At 33.7% G+C, this 15,923-nt stretch overlaps 1 long non-coding RNA gene across 4 annotated transcripts in view; it reads right to left on the minus strand.

Moving 5' to 3' along the window:
- Positions 1–4,765: 4,765 nt before the first annotated feature.
- Positions 4,766–15,923, minus strand: part of LOC127976154 (uncharacterized) — a 108,059-nt gene continuing 96,901 nt past the window's right edge. For 2 of the 4 annotated variants that reach the window (XR_008157740.1, XR_008157741.1), the window contains exon 9: positions 14,936–15,547. This is a non-coding gene — a long non-coding RNA (uncharacterized LOC127976154). Of the gene's footprint in view, positions 7,927–9,548; positions 9,631–10,160; positions 10,179–10,628; positions 10,780–14,935; positions 15,548–15,923 lie in introns of those variants that run through there. The other 2 variants (XR_008157742.1, XR_008157743.1) reach the window with 2 other exon arrangements.

Consider the following 15,923-nt stretch of genomic DNA (forward strand, 5'->3'; position numbering starts at 1 on the left):
TTCAAATATTACACCTCTAATTAATTTGAGGAATCATGCACAAACAGTTAAGCATAAAAACTAAAAATGATGCACTACGCATCAATGTATCTCACAGTGCACTCATGAAGTTGCGCTCAGAACACTGTCCAGTAGGTGGCGCTCTTGTCCTGGTCTTGACATCTGGACGCTGTCCTTCCATGCATGTGGGAACTGGGTTCAGCCAAGCTCTTAAACTTTATCTGTGTGTAAAATATCTCATGAAAATATTATTTCTCAGTGTGTCAGCAGTGTATGACGTGAATTCGGAGCAGGAGAAGCCGATGGGCAGCGCTTCAACAGCACGCAGTGTTTTATGAGCATTAATTAAACTTTCAACAAGAAGTTTAGCTGCTTTCGAAGACAAGTCAACTGTGCTCCTGGGTTGATTTGGATCTCATGAACACAAATGAAAGAGACTGCACACTTTCATAATAGACAGGCATCTTAATTGTATTCAAATAAATAAATAATATATTAAAAAATGATAATATATTAAAAAATAAATGATAAATAATGGTCCAGATGTACACTAATACAATACTTAAAATCTTAATCAGCGGATAAGAACATATTAATAATTGTACATATATAACAAATAATGAGCATTATTATTAATGAAACAATTTATATATATATATATATATATATATATATATATATATATATATATATATATATATATATATATATATATATATATATGATTGTATTTATAATTTTTCTTTTGTATTTTATGTGTATCTAATAATTATTTTATATAATTTTTATATATTTAAATATACTAGAAAATATTAAATATTATTAATTTAATAATAGCTTTATTATTATTATTCTAAAATACATACAAATAAATAAAATTATCTTATGTTATTATTATTATCATAACATATGATAATGTTATAATAATAATAATAATAATAAATGTTTAATACATATATTCCTTTTTTCATATTTAAATAACTTTAAAGTGGATCAAAACATTTTAGACACTGCATATAATTTCTGAGTGTGTGTGTGCGCATTAAAATAATAATATAATATATAATAATAATATATTTAATATAATAATTGTTACATACATACATACATTATATATATATATATATATATATATATTGTATTTATAATTTATTTTTTATATTTTTATGTGAATTTAATAATTATTTTATATAAATATAATTTAATAGTAGCTTAATTATTATTCTAAAATATATACAAAACAATAATATTATTATTATAACATAACTGAATAATAACTTAATATTTTAAAACGTATGTAATCCTATTTTTAACACTTAAATAACTCTGAAGTGTATAAGAACTTTTTAAAAATTGCATATAATTTATGTGTGTGTGTCTGTGTGTGCATTAAATTAAAATGAACTATATATATATTTTGTAATCCATGCATTGTTTTTTATTGCTTTTTTGTTCATGCCTTCATTTCTGTTGTTCATAAGACATATTCCCTGCTGTGAAGCCGAATACAGTTTTCTACACTGTGGACCACAGTTCCTAGATCAAATAAACACAACTAGGCTCTACATGAATTTTAAAGGAATACAAAGTTTACAAGAGCACACAAACAAGCAATAATCAGCGTTCATAAAGCCTCAACACACTGTAAAATAGACTCAGAGCTACTTAATGGAAGTGTAAGCCTCGGAATCACATTCCTCATTTTGGGAATAACACAGTCAGTGTGGTCTCCTTACAGGGCAACGTTTGGGTTAGTCGAGAGGGTCACACACACACACACTTTTCCTTGAGCTGTGCTTCCAGGAGCGGAAAAGCGTCTGGATAGAGACGCATAGATTTGCGTCCGTCTGTGTGCGTCCTCCTCTGCCAGCTCTGGCAGATTTACCAGGTTTAATGGTGTAAATCAGCTCCATCACACTCCCCTGATTTGAATATCTGAAAATAAGGTCTGCGTTGTAATGGATCTTCAATATGTTCACACTATTTTATGGCGGCGTTTGGAAGGCGTGCGTGTTTTTTTGCGAGAAGTGTCTTGATGTATTAGGTAGATGAAATGAATACAACTCATTCACGGGACATGTGGCCTCGGAGATGTAAAAAACACGCTAAACATCTGAAAACATATATTTGTTCTGATATGAAATATGCTGAGTCCACACGGCTTGAACTCTCAGTGTGGGTATCTGAGAAAACAGCGTCTGAAAATACTTTCTGCTGAAGTCATCAGCGCTGGGAAAGAGCGAGTTATTCTGCCATTAATAATCACTGAGATCTAGATCTAATACAGTTCAATAGGAGATCACTGGAAGTGCATTCCACAGGTCAAAGGTCAAAGGTCAAAGCATGAGTCTAACATATTTAAATCTGACTTTTTACCGATATTCACTTTTAAATGTAATAATGATCCGGGAATACAAAGTTTACAGATATTGTTGGTTGGTAAAAGAAAACCAATAATATTGAATAGGCTAAATAAAAAATAATAATAAGTAAATTACTAAAAAAAAAACAATATTCATATAATATTTATTCGATAATTAAGATATGGATATAGATATATGCATATGTGATGTATTATATATTTTAAATAAATATATAATTATTAGATAATTAAATGTATTTGATAAATATTAATTACATTTTAATAATAATTGGATAATTATATTTAATTTATTCGATATTTTTAATTCATTATTTTTTATAAAATAATAAGTAGATCTAGATAAAATATTTGTATTGATGTTGTGAATATATACAATATAAATTAATATATTTATTGATGTTAAATAACTCACTGTGTAATGAAGCCTATTAGAATTCAGCTAGAATTCCCATATAATTCAAGTTTTTGTTCGTCTATGTTTATATTTGAGCAATTGAGTACAGTTTTCCAGAATATTTTTAGCACGTGAAAGCAATCGCAAATGTGATACAACTATTGATATTGACTACAACAGGTAAACAAAGTATAAGTAACATTTAAGACACAATATTGTTTTTTCGTTTTTTTTTTTTTTTTAGCCAAAAAGAAATAATTCCAAAGCCATTTGTGCGTCTCAACAGCAACGGAATGAATCGGTTTTGGAACAAATCATTTGAGTCAATGATTCACTGATTCATTCCAAATGAATCAGAAGTTTTGAATGAAACATTTGAATCAATGATTCATCACATTTACACAGGGATTTGGCGCCACCTACTGGCAGTTTTAGTCTGATTTATTTTCACGTCAGGCCTAGACCAGCTGAAGTACCAGCACAAAAACACACTTAGCTAAATATCTTATGGTTATTGAGAAACAAAAAACGAAATATGGAGATTCATTTTGAGCAATATCGCATACGCCAAGAGTTTTTCTTGGACATGAGTCACTCACATTGTCCTCAAACAATCTCATTAACAACTGCTGTTTTAAAACTAGAATGATGCTTTTGCACATTGTTTTGTTCCATGGTGAGTAACAGTGTTGAATCACGCTGTCAGAACCAGTTTAATCGCTGAAGAACAAGATCTGTTCATCACATCGAGTCTGAATCTCCTGCAGCTTCAGAGGAGGTCAGTAAAACAGGAGAAAACTCCTCAATGATTCACATCACTTATTCTGATTCATCCTACTGTTCACTTTATGTGCAGTTCAGTTTAAACATCTACAGCTGAGTAAATCCATTTTAATACCGATGTTTAATGGGGAACATTTCAGCATGGTAATGAATGCAGTGTGTTGTTTGTTCCTTTGATGTTCAGACTCGAGGAATTATCACACAGGCTTCAGAAGAATCATGTTAATGAATGATCTTCTGCAGGAAAAAACTAAACATGAAAAATCTTTTAATATCTATTTCACATGTGGTTGGAATAAAATACAAATAAACATCCTCATAAACTGACAAACATGTAAATACATCAACTGTTAAATAACAAATGAGAGTTATGCAATTCGGAATCACAAACTGTAACTTGTAAAGTTGGAGCATTTTAGTTCATCACGACCTCATCTGTGTCAACACAGTCAAAAACAAAACAAAAAGATTTGATATATATATATATATATATATATATATATATATATATATATATTTCAAAATAACAAAAAAAAAAAAATCAAATAACAATAAAAATATATTTGTATACATTTTATTTTTTTTAATTAATTTAATTTAATTAATTAAATATTTGAATTTAATTAAATAAACACTCTACCAATCAAAAAAGTATTTGAACAGTATTTTTTTATGTTTTTAAAAAAGACTGCATTTATGTGATCCATAGTAAAGCAAAAACTATATATACATTTTTTTTACTATTTAGAATAATAATTAATAAAAAAATAATATTTGTCTATTTAGTTATATATATTTTTTTATGTAATTAATTTCTTTGCCTTTAAAGCTGAATTCTTAGCATCATTTAATTAAATTAAATTAAATTTAATAATTAAACTATTTTAATTATTGAATTGATTTATTTTATTAAAAAACTATATATATATATATATATATATATATATATATATATATATATATATATATATATATAGTTTTTTAATAAAATAAATCAATTCAATAATTAAAATAGTTTAATTATAAAATTTAATTATATATAAATATATATATATATATATATATATATATATATATATATATATATTAATTCATTTATTTAAAAAGTGTAATATAATAATTAAAATATATTATTATTAATATAATAATTTATTACTTTATTAAGTTTACATAATATATTTTTATAATGTATATATTTAGTTTTTTAAAAATGTTTGACTTGAAAGGTTCAAATAATAAATTACAAATAAACATTACATATTTACATGCATTGCTTTATAAAGTGACCAAAATGCAAACAGCGTTAGGTGTTTTGCTCTTTAATCTCTCAGTCTAGTAAATCTACTGAAGGGGTTCTCAACATCACTTTAGACACGGCCTGTCCCGGGATCACCTGTTTAAAGAAACAGAGGGTCGCTGAAGGGTTTTTTAGGCTGTGGTCTGTTTCTTGTCAAGCATCAAGACACCCAGGTGCTCAGAGCTGTATTTGTGCTCTGGGACACGGTTCAGTTTGGCAAAAGACCTCGCGGAGGTGTCAAATATCGAGAAGCCGTTTCAAATGCCAAGCTAAGCAAAAATCCTCCTTCTTTCTGAAGAAAAGCTATGCTGTTCCATCTCGGCTGTTATTTTCGTATAATTAGTCAGGCTAAGGATGAAAAAACATATTCTTTGCCCCACATGCTTTGCTAGTAGTGGCTAGCTCGCGGCTCCGTTCATTAGCAACGACATGCTATTATTTAACGCGCCACTTCTTTGTTCGTTTCGCAATTAGCCGTGTCCACATGTTCGCGTATTTTTACAAACCACTGGTCCTTAAAACGAAATCAGTGCTAAAGCCATTTCTTTTGGGTTCCAAAAGCTTTATAAAGTACAGTTAACCATACGCTTTCAAGCTCTCCGGTTATTATAATATAATAAACACCGTTCAAGCTACTTCAGAGTCTACAGCGTTTTCTAACACGATGCTAGCTTAGCTAAGTGGCTGCTAGGCTAGGACTTTTACCCTTAAAATCAAGCACTAATTAAGCTTGTTTGACTTTGCAAACAAAATCAAGTTACACTGTTCCAGGTGTAACATGTTGAATAACGTGCAGCTTATTGCGTGATAATGTTATGGGAACATTATAGCAATATGAAGACTTCCAGAGAATTCCCTGTAATTCAATTATGTGGTAATGTTAAGTTAGATCAAATCATACAGTAAGTTATATTTGGATACCTATGTGGACTCTGATTACAATCAAAATATTAACTATCACTCCCATCAAGATTGGCTTCGGAAATTTGACGCTGATATGGACAAGCATCCCATAATGCACCGGGCTCTTCATCCCACAGTGTTTGGCTCTAAATGAAGAATGCCAATGCTACAACTCATTAAATCAAACTAGTGCAGCTAAAAGCATTTGCGATCACGTCTTTATGTAAAGAAATAACTGGTTTTGCTCAATAATCCAGATGTAACAGCATGCATTTGATTTAGGGATGTACAGATTTTACAGTTATTCTCAATACTAATGAACCCATGTTTTCATGCCATGTGAAAAATGGCCAAAGGTGCATTAAAATGGCTACTACAGAGCACAAAAATTTTCTTTCTTTTGTCATTCTTAAATCAAGACACATTTACTTGATAAGCGACTTGAGTTATCAAGGCTTCAAAAATGTAAAACATATCAAAGTTGAGTTTACACTTCTCTGTCAATGGGGATAGAAAAATAAACGTAATTCAAAGGCAAAACAAGCATATTTTTTGACCCCTTTTGAAGATATTTTTCAAAAAGCAATACTAATTATCTAAAGTCATTTTGCTTTTAAAGTGAATGCATCATTCATTTATCAATGTTTAGATATTAACATACTGAAAAACAAAACATGCGAAGAAAGAAAATCGATTTTGCTGTATATTTCTTAAGACTATTGCTTTAAATGCTACAATTCTTTCAAAGCATTATAACATACAAAATAAAACTGGATATTCATTTTGGGATTTGGTATTTACAATTTTAACAGTGTTATTTAATAACCAATGTTTTAAAGATTAAATTCAAGTGAGATTAGCACATATATATATATTCAGTAATTTATATGGGATTGATTGTGCCTTAATTAAAAAAGTGGGTCATATTTTCTTATACATTAATGCATTTGACAGACGCTTTTTTCTTGCATTGCATTTAACATGTACACTACATTTTATCAGTCTTTGCTTTCCATGGGAATCGAACCCATGAGCTCTGCGTTGCTAGCGGCCTGCTCTAAAGTTTGAGCCGTTTCCTCCGTTTCTCAGTTACTGATTTCGGGCCTATCTGCCAGCCGCTGCTTTGAATCGGGAATCACGGAGAACTGCTTGCGTCAAAACCTTGTCCAGATTCTTCTCTGCACAATGCTCAGTTCAGTCGGTTATTCTTAGGAACAGACAACATGACCTTACAAGAGCTCTGCTCGTGTTTGTTCGGAGTTGATACGTGACAGCGAGACCCGGAGCGCCTGCCAGCCTGCGCTCGAACCTGTGGTTCATGAACTCTTTTGGGACGCGACACACCGGACCTGTGAAGCTCCAGACACCTGCTCAGGAAGCCTCTTCTTCTGCCAGCCGCACAAGACAGATGATTTAGCCACTGAGGTGTGAAGCTCCAGTCGTTCCTCTTACTGGAAACCCGCACAAACCTTGCAGAACGAGAAAGGGAAAAGCCGCCCCTTTTCAAGAAGTCACACATTTTACGAGCCCTTTGCAGCTTTCCCAAGCGGCTTTCCGCCCCCCTTCGGGACTCCGTATTAGTCAATGATTTATGAGGCTGATGCAGGAATCTGCTTTGTGTTTCAGACATTTAAAGACACTAGTCATAAACATGAGCTCAACAACATCAACTGGGAATGTTTGAGAAATTACATTGCTCACTTCGCTTTGAGAAAGAGCACTAACGCTGGATCTAGACGGCATGATGATTGCGATGACTTCATGGCATCGTGACGCTCCCGAGGCCAGACGCAACCAGAGCCGACGTTCTTCATTATTTCTTCCCCGTGTGCAGTCGCACAGAAGTGCATGGGATGTCTTAAAACAACAACTGATTTGTAATCAGAATGAAAACTGACCTGTGCATAAAGCGCGGTTATTATCTGGCAGGCTGCACGAGTCGGTGACGTCCGAGGCCGACAGGAGCCACCGAGTCTGCTGAACACGGACACGGATGAAGCTCATGGTGAGACTTGGTGCACATGAGCGCAGCCTAATAAAAGTCTGGTGCAGGAAGCTCTGCGTTCATTACTCAAAGCCTTTACTGGGTCCCTGATGGAGCTCATCCAGATCTGGGATTTCAGCTCGTCTCTACAGTCCAACCACTCTGAGTCTGAACTGACAGCCCTGAAAAAGAACAGAAAAAAAAATGAAGCACACATCCATTAGGAGCCATTTTGGCGGAGATGCTCTTTCTCCAACCATCTAAACAGCCAAGTTAATTTCCCTTGGATCGAACAAACGCTGACCCTAAAGTGTTAAAGGTTTGGCACGTAACATGTCTGTATCTCAAACTGTGAGACTTTTTAAGGAATTAATTTAACGCCTGACAGGGAAATGTATATGTAAGATATATTTGAGGCAGATTATTTTACTTTAATACTGCAAACATGCATTAAATTGATCAAAAGTGACATTAAAGACGTTTTTATCGGTGCAAATAGTTGCTGTCCTTTTGAACTTTCGATTCATCAAAGAATCCTGAAAAATAAAATGCGTCTCAGTTTCCACAAAAACATGAAGCAGCACAACAATAATCAGAAATGCTTCTTGAGCAGCAAATCATAAAACACAGAGTTGAATGAGACTGGAAATTCAGTTTTGCATCACGGGAATAAATTACATTTTAACATATATTTAAATAGAAAACAGTTATTTAAAACTATAATAATATTTCAGAATTTAACTGTATTTTTTTGATCAGTAAAAACAAAGACACTTTCTTAAAAAAAAAAAAATCTTACATCTATCGTGAAAATGGAAATGATACTTCATTCTTAGTAATTGCAAACATCTGAAAACCATTACTTGGGTGGATTTTAGAGTTTTGGGAGTTTTGGGAGGGATGGCTGGACAAAAACTGTTTCTAAAAATGAATAAAAGATGTAGCGAGCAGAAGAGAGATGCTTTCTGCATTCTTCCCCGTTTCAAAACAACAATTACACTGTCTCTACTGGAGTCGTGTTGTTTTGTCTCCAGTTAAAGAGTTTTATGTGAAATGCTGTCTGTTTGCTGCAGGACACAGGAAACATTCCTCATTTCACAGAGTGTCTAATAAATCAAACGCCCAATCGCTGCGATCACGACCTCGTCCTGCTCAGAAAGACAGACACTGGGCTTTTGATGAGCGTCAGTCCTCCCAAAAAAATGACTGTCTCCATTTTTATAGCACTGCCGTCTGTGTGACAACACGATCTCGATCAGAGACACTGAGCGCTTATGACAGACCCCCAATTGAACAGAGCAGATATTCATGGAACGAGAAAAATGCTGTTAAAATAGCTGAATGTAATTAGGATACAGCAGCCAATCAGTGTTAAATGTCTTGTATTCCCGGCGACGACAGAACGCAAAGATCCTTCCAGATGAAATCAATCTGATCGGTAACTCAAGACTGCATTCAATTATCACAACATCATCCAGAGCCGAGGAATAAAACTCTGACGGGACGTTTAATAACGTGCAGAGGAAATTGCACATTATCTGATACACTGCTGGGATGCTTTCAGACATGTGCTGGCATGTTCTGTGATTAGTGTTTGTATTCAGTTACTGATAAACTGAGTAGAAAGATGATCGTTGGAAACATGCATTAGAGAAAATCCATCATGCACTTTGACGACAAAGCGTTTCCGAATCACATCTGAGATTAGATAGTCCATCTATACTAACAAATAAAAGCAGTTCGTTAAAGAAGATCAGCTGTAGGTAATTGAAAGCGTTAAAGGAATTGTGTCACGTTTACTCACCATCGTGTCATTTCTAACTCGTACAGCTTTCAGTTTTCTGTGCAACTCAGAAGGAGATGTTTGGAAGATGTTTCTCTCTTCCCTACAATGTAAATGGACATTTCTGAAGATTTTCATGCAATATCAAATTTGATTTCATTCACACAAAGCAGACATGGAATATAATGCATTTGATTAGACAGCTGCTGTAACACTATATTCTTTAATATGCTTTTATACGTGTTTTAATATATAAAAACCAATGCATAATATATAAAAATGAATGCATATTGAATGCAAAAACATATGCATAAAAATGGGTTTGCTGAGGAAAGGGGGATTCATGCTGAGCAGTGTTAACTCTACAAGCAACAAGAACACATTCTTTGAAGGAGAACACAATTATATATATTTATATAAATGACTAAGGTAAAGTAAGGGGTGTTTTTTTAAAGGTTGTTTCACACATTTAGCAGTTGGACACATTTGTTGGAGAAGATTTAAACACATTTAAAACACATGCTTGCACTGCAAATAATACAGTACTTCAGTTGTTTTGCATTGTTTTCCAGAATTTCCAAAATATCTGTAGATTCTTAAATCAAGATCTACTTGAGAAGCAAAATTACTTACCATATTGAGTGTTGCTTTCTGAAAAAAAAAAAAATTGTTCATATATATATATATATATATATATATATATATATATATATATATATATATATATATATATATAGTGCATTTATGCTTGACACGAAATGTGGGTCAGAAAAAAATAAACGTAATTCAAAGGGAAAACAAGATTTTCATTCTTACCCCATTGACATTTTTTAATTCTGATCATTTTATTTTTTTTAGAAAACACAACTTAATGTCTGAAGTTATTTTCTTTCTCGATTTAATGTAGGTTTAAGAATTTTTTGATATTTGTAATTTTTTATACTGAAAACAATGCAAAAATACATTGCAAATTTGAGAAATGATCCATATATTCCCCCCCAAAAAACTCCACACTTCGTGATGCATATCAAACAGATCCCCAGGTTTCAGTCTTTGGTCAGGGTTCAGGAACATAATGGGATTAAAGGTGATTAAATGTACCTGAGTCAGAAAGCAGGCGCTCACAGATTGGGTTTCTCATGTGCAGCTGTTTATTTTCTCAGCTCTGCCGTGACATTTTCTTTCTGTCACGTCTGTCAGCTCTCATTAGAGCGAGGCCGCTGCCACTGTGCTGGCGTCTGTGAGCGGCCCACTGTAATAAAGGAAACGAACAGAGATCCAGTGATGCATGTCTTTTATCACTCTGGGCTGCTCAATGCTTCTCTTATGTGAGCACATGCATGCAGTGAGACTCAGATTGCACAGTTTACATAACACTCATGTTCCCCTTCACATGGCACACAGCTCACATGTGACAAACTCCACTGTGCATGCAGGCTGGCCATGTTAACGGAGCATAACGTTCTGGTTAACAGCTTCGTAGAGGTAAACAATTATATGCATACTTACAAGAAATTAAAGTACAAAACTCCAGATCTTACTGTGCAGGAAAAACTTCAGAAAAACTTTTTGTGAATGTTTGAAGACTTTACAGGAACGGTTCACACAAAAATTACAATTCTCCCTCAGGCCATCCAAAATGTAGATGAGTTTGTTTCTTCATCAGATTTGGAGACATTTAGCATTCCATCACTTGCTCACCAATGGATCCTCTGTAGCGGATGGGTGCCGTCGCTCCTAGCCAAAATATAAGTTCATAATCCATAATAACACTTCCTCCAGTGAAAAAAAAAATCCATTCCCTATGATCCTTTCACATCAAAATCCAACCACATTTTTGTTTAGAGCCGTTTAGGCTTTATAAATGGTTCTTGATCTGCAGATTTCTCTCCTGATTCAGATGAGACGACTTTTTCATTGGAGAAAACAAACAATATTAAGAATATTAATGTCACTTCACAAGACATTAACTGATGGACTGGAGTGATGTGGATTATTGTGATGTTTTATCAGCTGTTTGGACTCTCATTCTGACGGCACCCATTCACTACAAAGCATGCATTGGTGAGAGAGTAATGCAATGCAACATTTCCCCAAATCTGATTTAGAAACAAACTCATCTACATCTTGAATGGTCTGAGGGTGAGTATATTTTCAGCAAACACTCATTTTTAGGTACACTATTTCTTTACAATGCATAACGCATTAAAACCAACTGTGTTGAGCATGCATTATGTTTATTAAAGCTTTAAACAGGCCCATGCATTATGATTTATAAGTAAAACAGTTTCATGTGACAGTAAAAGCTCACACTGTCGCTGAACTAACTGTGGATGCTAGAAAACAGGTCTTGAATGTCTGTTAATATAACACATCTGGCAGAAATGAATGAATAATAAACAGTTGTTCAACATACCACTACACTGCAAACACACAATATAACAGAGCAGTGCATGCTTTATTGAGCTTAAATAACGCTTTTGCTTCGTTTTACTTGCGGTTGATAACCATAAACGCTTCAGGTTTGGGATATAAAGGATCTGCTTTGCTTGTTGGCGCTCGAATGATTGAAAGGTTTACAGAAGAAATGTAATTTTGGAAAGGGAGCATGATATAAAGCAGGTGCTTATGATTTCATATTCATAAACAAGCAATATTTCTTCAGTCTAAATTCTCCAGTGGAGCTTCCTGAAAAGATTATATTACTAGAATAAACACGTTTGCTCGTTACATCTTTAATGCCCTTTGAAGAAGCCTGTATAGCATTATGAATTATAACAAGATTCATACTGTATTATAATCAGATGTTGACATAAATAATTGCAACCACAGATATAATACACTCTACACAATATATAAAATAAGTCAAGATACATTTACTTGAGAAGCAAAATAACTTCAGAGGCTATTAAGTATTGTTTTCTGAAAAAATGTGTCAAAATTAGGTGCTAAAAACGGGGGGACAATACTAATAATCTGTCAAAGGGGTTTTCTGCTTTAGATTAAACTTGCTTAAATTTTCAAGACATTCATTTTTCATTTTAAACAATATTCATGCAGGAAATCAAGACAAAAATGCTCAACAAGGAAAACATCTTTTTGAAACGAGATTTTTTTTTGCATTTGAATAATAAGCATGAATGAAGTTTAATAAAAACATGCTGCTTAATTGGTATTTCAATAGTTATTTGTTATCATATTATTTTATTTATTATCGTGAGACAGTTTGTTCATTATGATTCTAAACTATTTCACTATTATTATAAACTATTGAGCATGAATAGGCGAACTATTCATTATTATACAATGGTGGCCAAAATTATTAAAACACCTGACAGATCAGAAAATATTGACCTTTTTTGCCTCCAAAACATGATTTCATTTCATAATGAACACGCACACAGGAACACTGTCCCATCTTAAACCTTCGGTGATGATCTGTAGAGTCGTACTGTAACTGTGTGTGAATAATAAAAGGAAATAAAACGCAGGCTGTCAGATCGCTTCAGCTCCATAAATCTCTGTCCATTTCCTGCGAGAAAAGCTGTGGGATTTCACATGGATCTACACATCAATACGTCCAGCTTACGCCGAACACCTTGAAATATCATAGAGGGTTTTACTGCGGGACGTTTATAAGGTGCTGACAGGAAAATGTGAACACATTAAAGGCATTTGGGACGGGACATCAGTATTATCTGTTTAAATGCAACAGGTCACTACATGAAGACATCAGACTGGATTAAACTCAAGCAGAGCCGATGACAGACGAGTGAACAGGACTGAATGGAAATGCAGCTTTCCTCCGTTCTCCTCAGGATGAGTCAGGACACAGTCTGAGACTCGCAAGGCAACACCTGCATGATGCCTAATAATCAAATCAGCAATTAAAATAAATCAAAATGTGAGCCGATTCAATAACCAGCTTTTCCGTTCATAAGCAATTTTTTTAAATTAATATGGAGTTTTCTAATAAGTCATCTGAAAATATTCTATAGGAAATGGGAAGTTAGCTAATTAAATATGCAACATTTGAACGTTAATGTAAGACATAATAAGATAGCAGTTTAAACTGAGTTGTGACAAAAAAGTTATATACAAAAAGAAACGTTTTTTTTTTTTGCATATAGCACCTTTCCATACACACACAAATAATAAAATAAATAAAACATACATAAAAATAAGACAGTTGCATGCACCCTTTTCGCAAGACTGTGATGATGCATTAAATGGCCATCAGCATCATAAATCCTCGAAAGTTTTTTGTTTGTATTTCATTCATTGTTTTTTGTACATTTATAACACTATTATTTTGTATTATATCGCCTTTGCATCAAAAAAAAAAACAAAAAAACCTAATGCAAGGGTGTTTCTAATGCAGTGTCTATGGTAGGGACAGTAAATTTGACATCATTCTCTCTTCTGACAGCCGTTATCAGTCTCTCTCTATTTCTTTTCCTTTTATTGAAAGTCTTTTTCTTTTGCTATTTGAGTGCAAAAAATGTATTTGTGGTACTCTCCCATTCACTGCTCTTCAAGTTAACCCAACTATGACGACTTCCGCTGCTGAGAAACACGGAAACGTGAACAAGGTTCATTGCTAGGACTTTAAGAAAGGGAAAAGAGAATTTGCTAATTTAAAAATCTAAAATGTCACATCACATTGCATGTATAATGAAGTGAGTGGTGTTATTATCATCTTGGTTTGCATTAATTCTAGGTCATCTGTCATACTGGAAATGGAAAGTCAAGCAGAGCATTGCATGACACACAGCGCTGTATGTTATTAACAAGCCCAGATGTTATAGTGATAATACAGACTACTGTAGTTCAACATCAGTGCGTCCCACTCCAGGAACTGCTGGGGAATCAGATCGTCAGCTTTATTTATGTTGAGCTCTTCTGAGAATCTAGAGCTCAGATCTGTTCGAGTCGACGAGAGACACCCAAAAGTACTATCATATTATCATATTTTGCACATGTACTATGACAATACTATACAGGGCTTCCACACCTTCTGATCTAATCGTTTTCAAGACCTTTCTGTGCCACACACACACACACACACACACACACACACACACACACACACACACACACACACACACACACACACACACACACAGAGAGAGAGAGACATGGATAACAAGGAATGATTTTTACATACCTAAAAAATTGAAATTTTTAGGATCATTACCACATGATAATTTGTTTCCAACACTCATAATAAATCAGAATATTAGAATGATTTCTAAATGATCATGTGATCGACTGATGTTACATGTGACACTGAAGACTGGAGTAATGATGCTGAAAATTCAGCTTTGCATCACAGGAATATATTTTTTTTTAAGTATATTCAAATAGAAAACTATTATTTTAAGTTGTAATAATATTTCACAATATTACAGTTTTTTCTGTATTTTTGATCAAATAAATGCAGCCTTGATGAGCAGAAGAACAAGAATCTAAAAACCCTTAACTTTTTTTTGTATTTTTTTTTATGGTAATACCATGACTCCTTCATTGACAATCTTTAAATAAATAAATAATAAATAAATAATAATACATTTAATTTAATTTATTAATTTTTATTCTAAATCTAAATCCAAACAGAAATGGTATAAAAATACTATGGCCAGATATTACAATTTAATAAATAATGTATTACAGTATCAAAAAGAAGATGGGTTTTCATTACCCAACTTTTACCCACCCCTCCCCCGAAAAAATAAACATCATCAAAATAGATCAAATTATTGAGAACATTTTGTAACCGACTAAAAATACGACTTAAAACCATTTTAAAAAAAGAGCAAAGTCGTACTTCTAGAGTTTAAATGAACCCCAACTAAACAAAAAAAAAAAGTGTCCAATCCAGATTTGTGTTAGTCCAGAGCAATTCCTGTCCAAACCAACCTGCAGACACGGAAAGACAGACGCAGACAGAGTCTCCTCCAGACCTCCTCTCGCTCACCTCAGCAGGCCAGGAAAGTCATCCCGTTCCTGCGGTAGGCACTCTGTCGGGGAACACAAGAGAGAAGCAAATCTGGTATGAATTAGCGCTCCAGTTCCACAGAGGCAGAAGGCCGGCTCTTGTTTTCCGGTTTCACAGACGACACGGTCTGGAATGTGCTGCTTTTTTCCCTCTTTAATGTTTAATCGAAGTATTTCTGGTTCTGCGGGTTATGAAACACCATCCTCATCTATTAGAAGCGCAGATACAAAACAAATGTGGTTAACAAGTGGTTTATGAATCTATTTGTGGAAAGGCATTCTGATTTGTTGAAGGCTCGACTTTAAAAATGTCACAGGGGTGTAATTGTGAGGGTCCACACGACTGCAGAGTAGTTGTTATATGGTTCACATATTTTATTTCTGAACCGTATAACAACT

The sequence above is a fragment of the Carassius gibelio genome, chromosome B17 (genome assembly GCF_023724105.1).
Source record: "Carassius gibelio isolate Cgi1373 ecotype wild population from Czech Republic chromosome B17, carGib1.2-hapl.c, whole genome shotgun sequence".
NCBI classification, from domain to species: Eukaryota; Metazoa; Chordata; class Actinopteri; order Cypriniformes; family Cyprinidae; genus Carassius; species Carassius gibelio.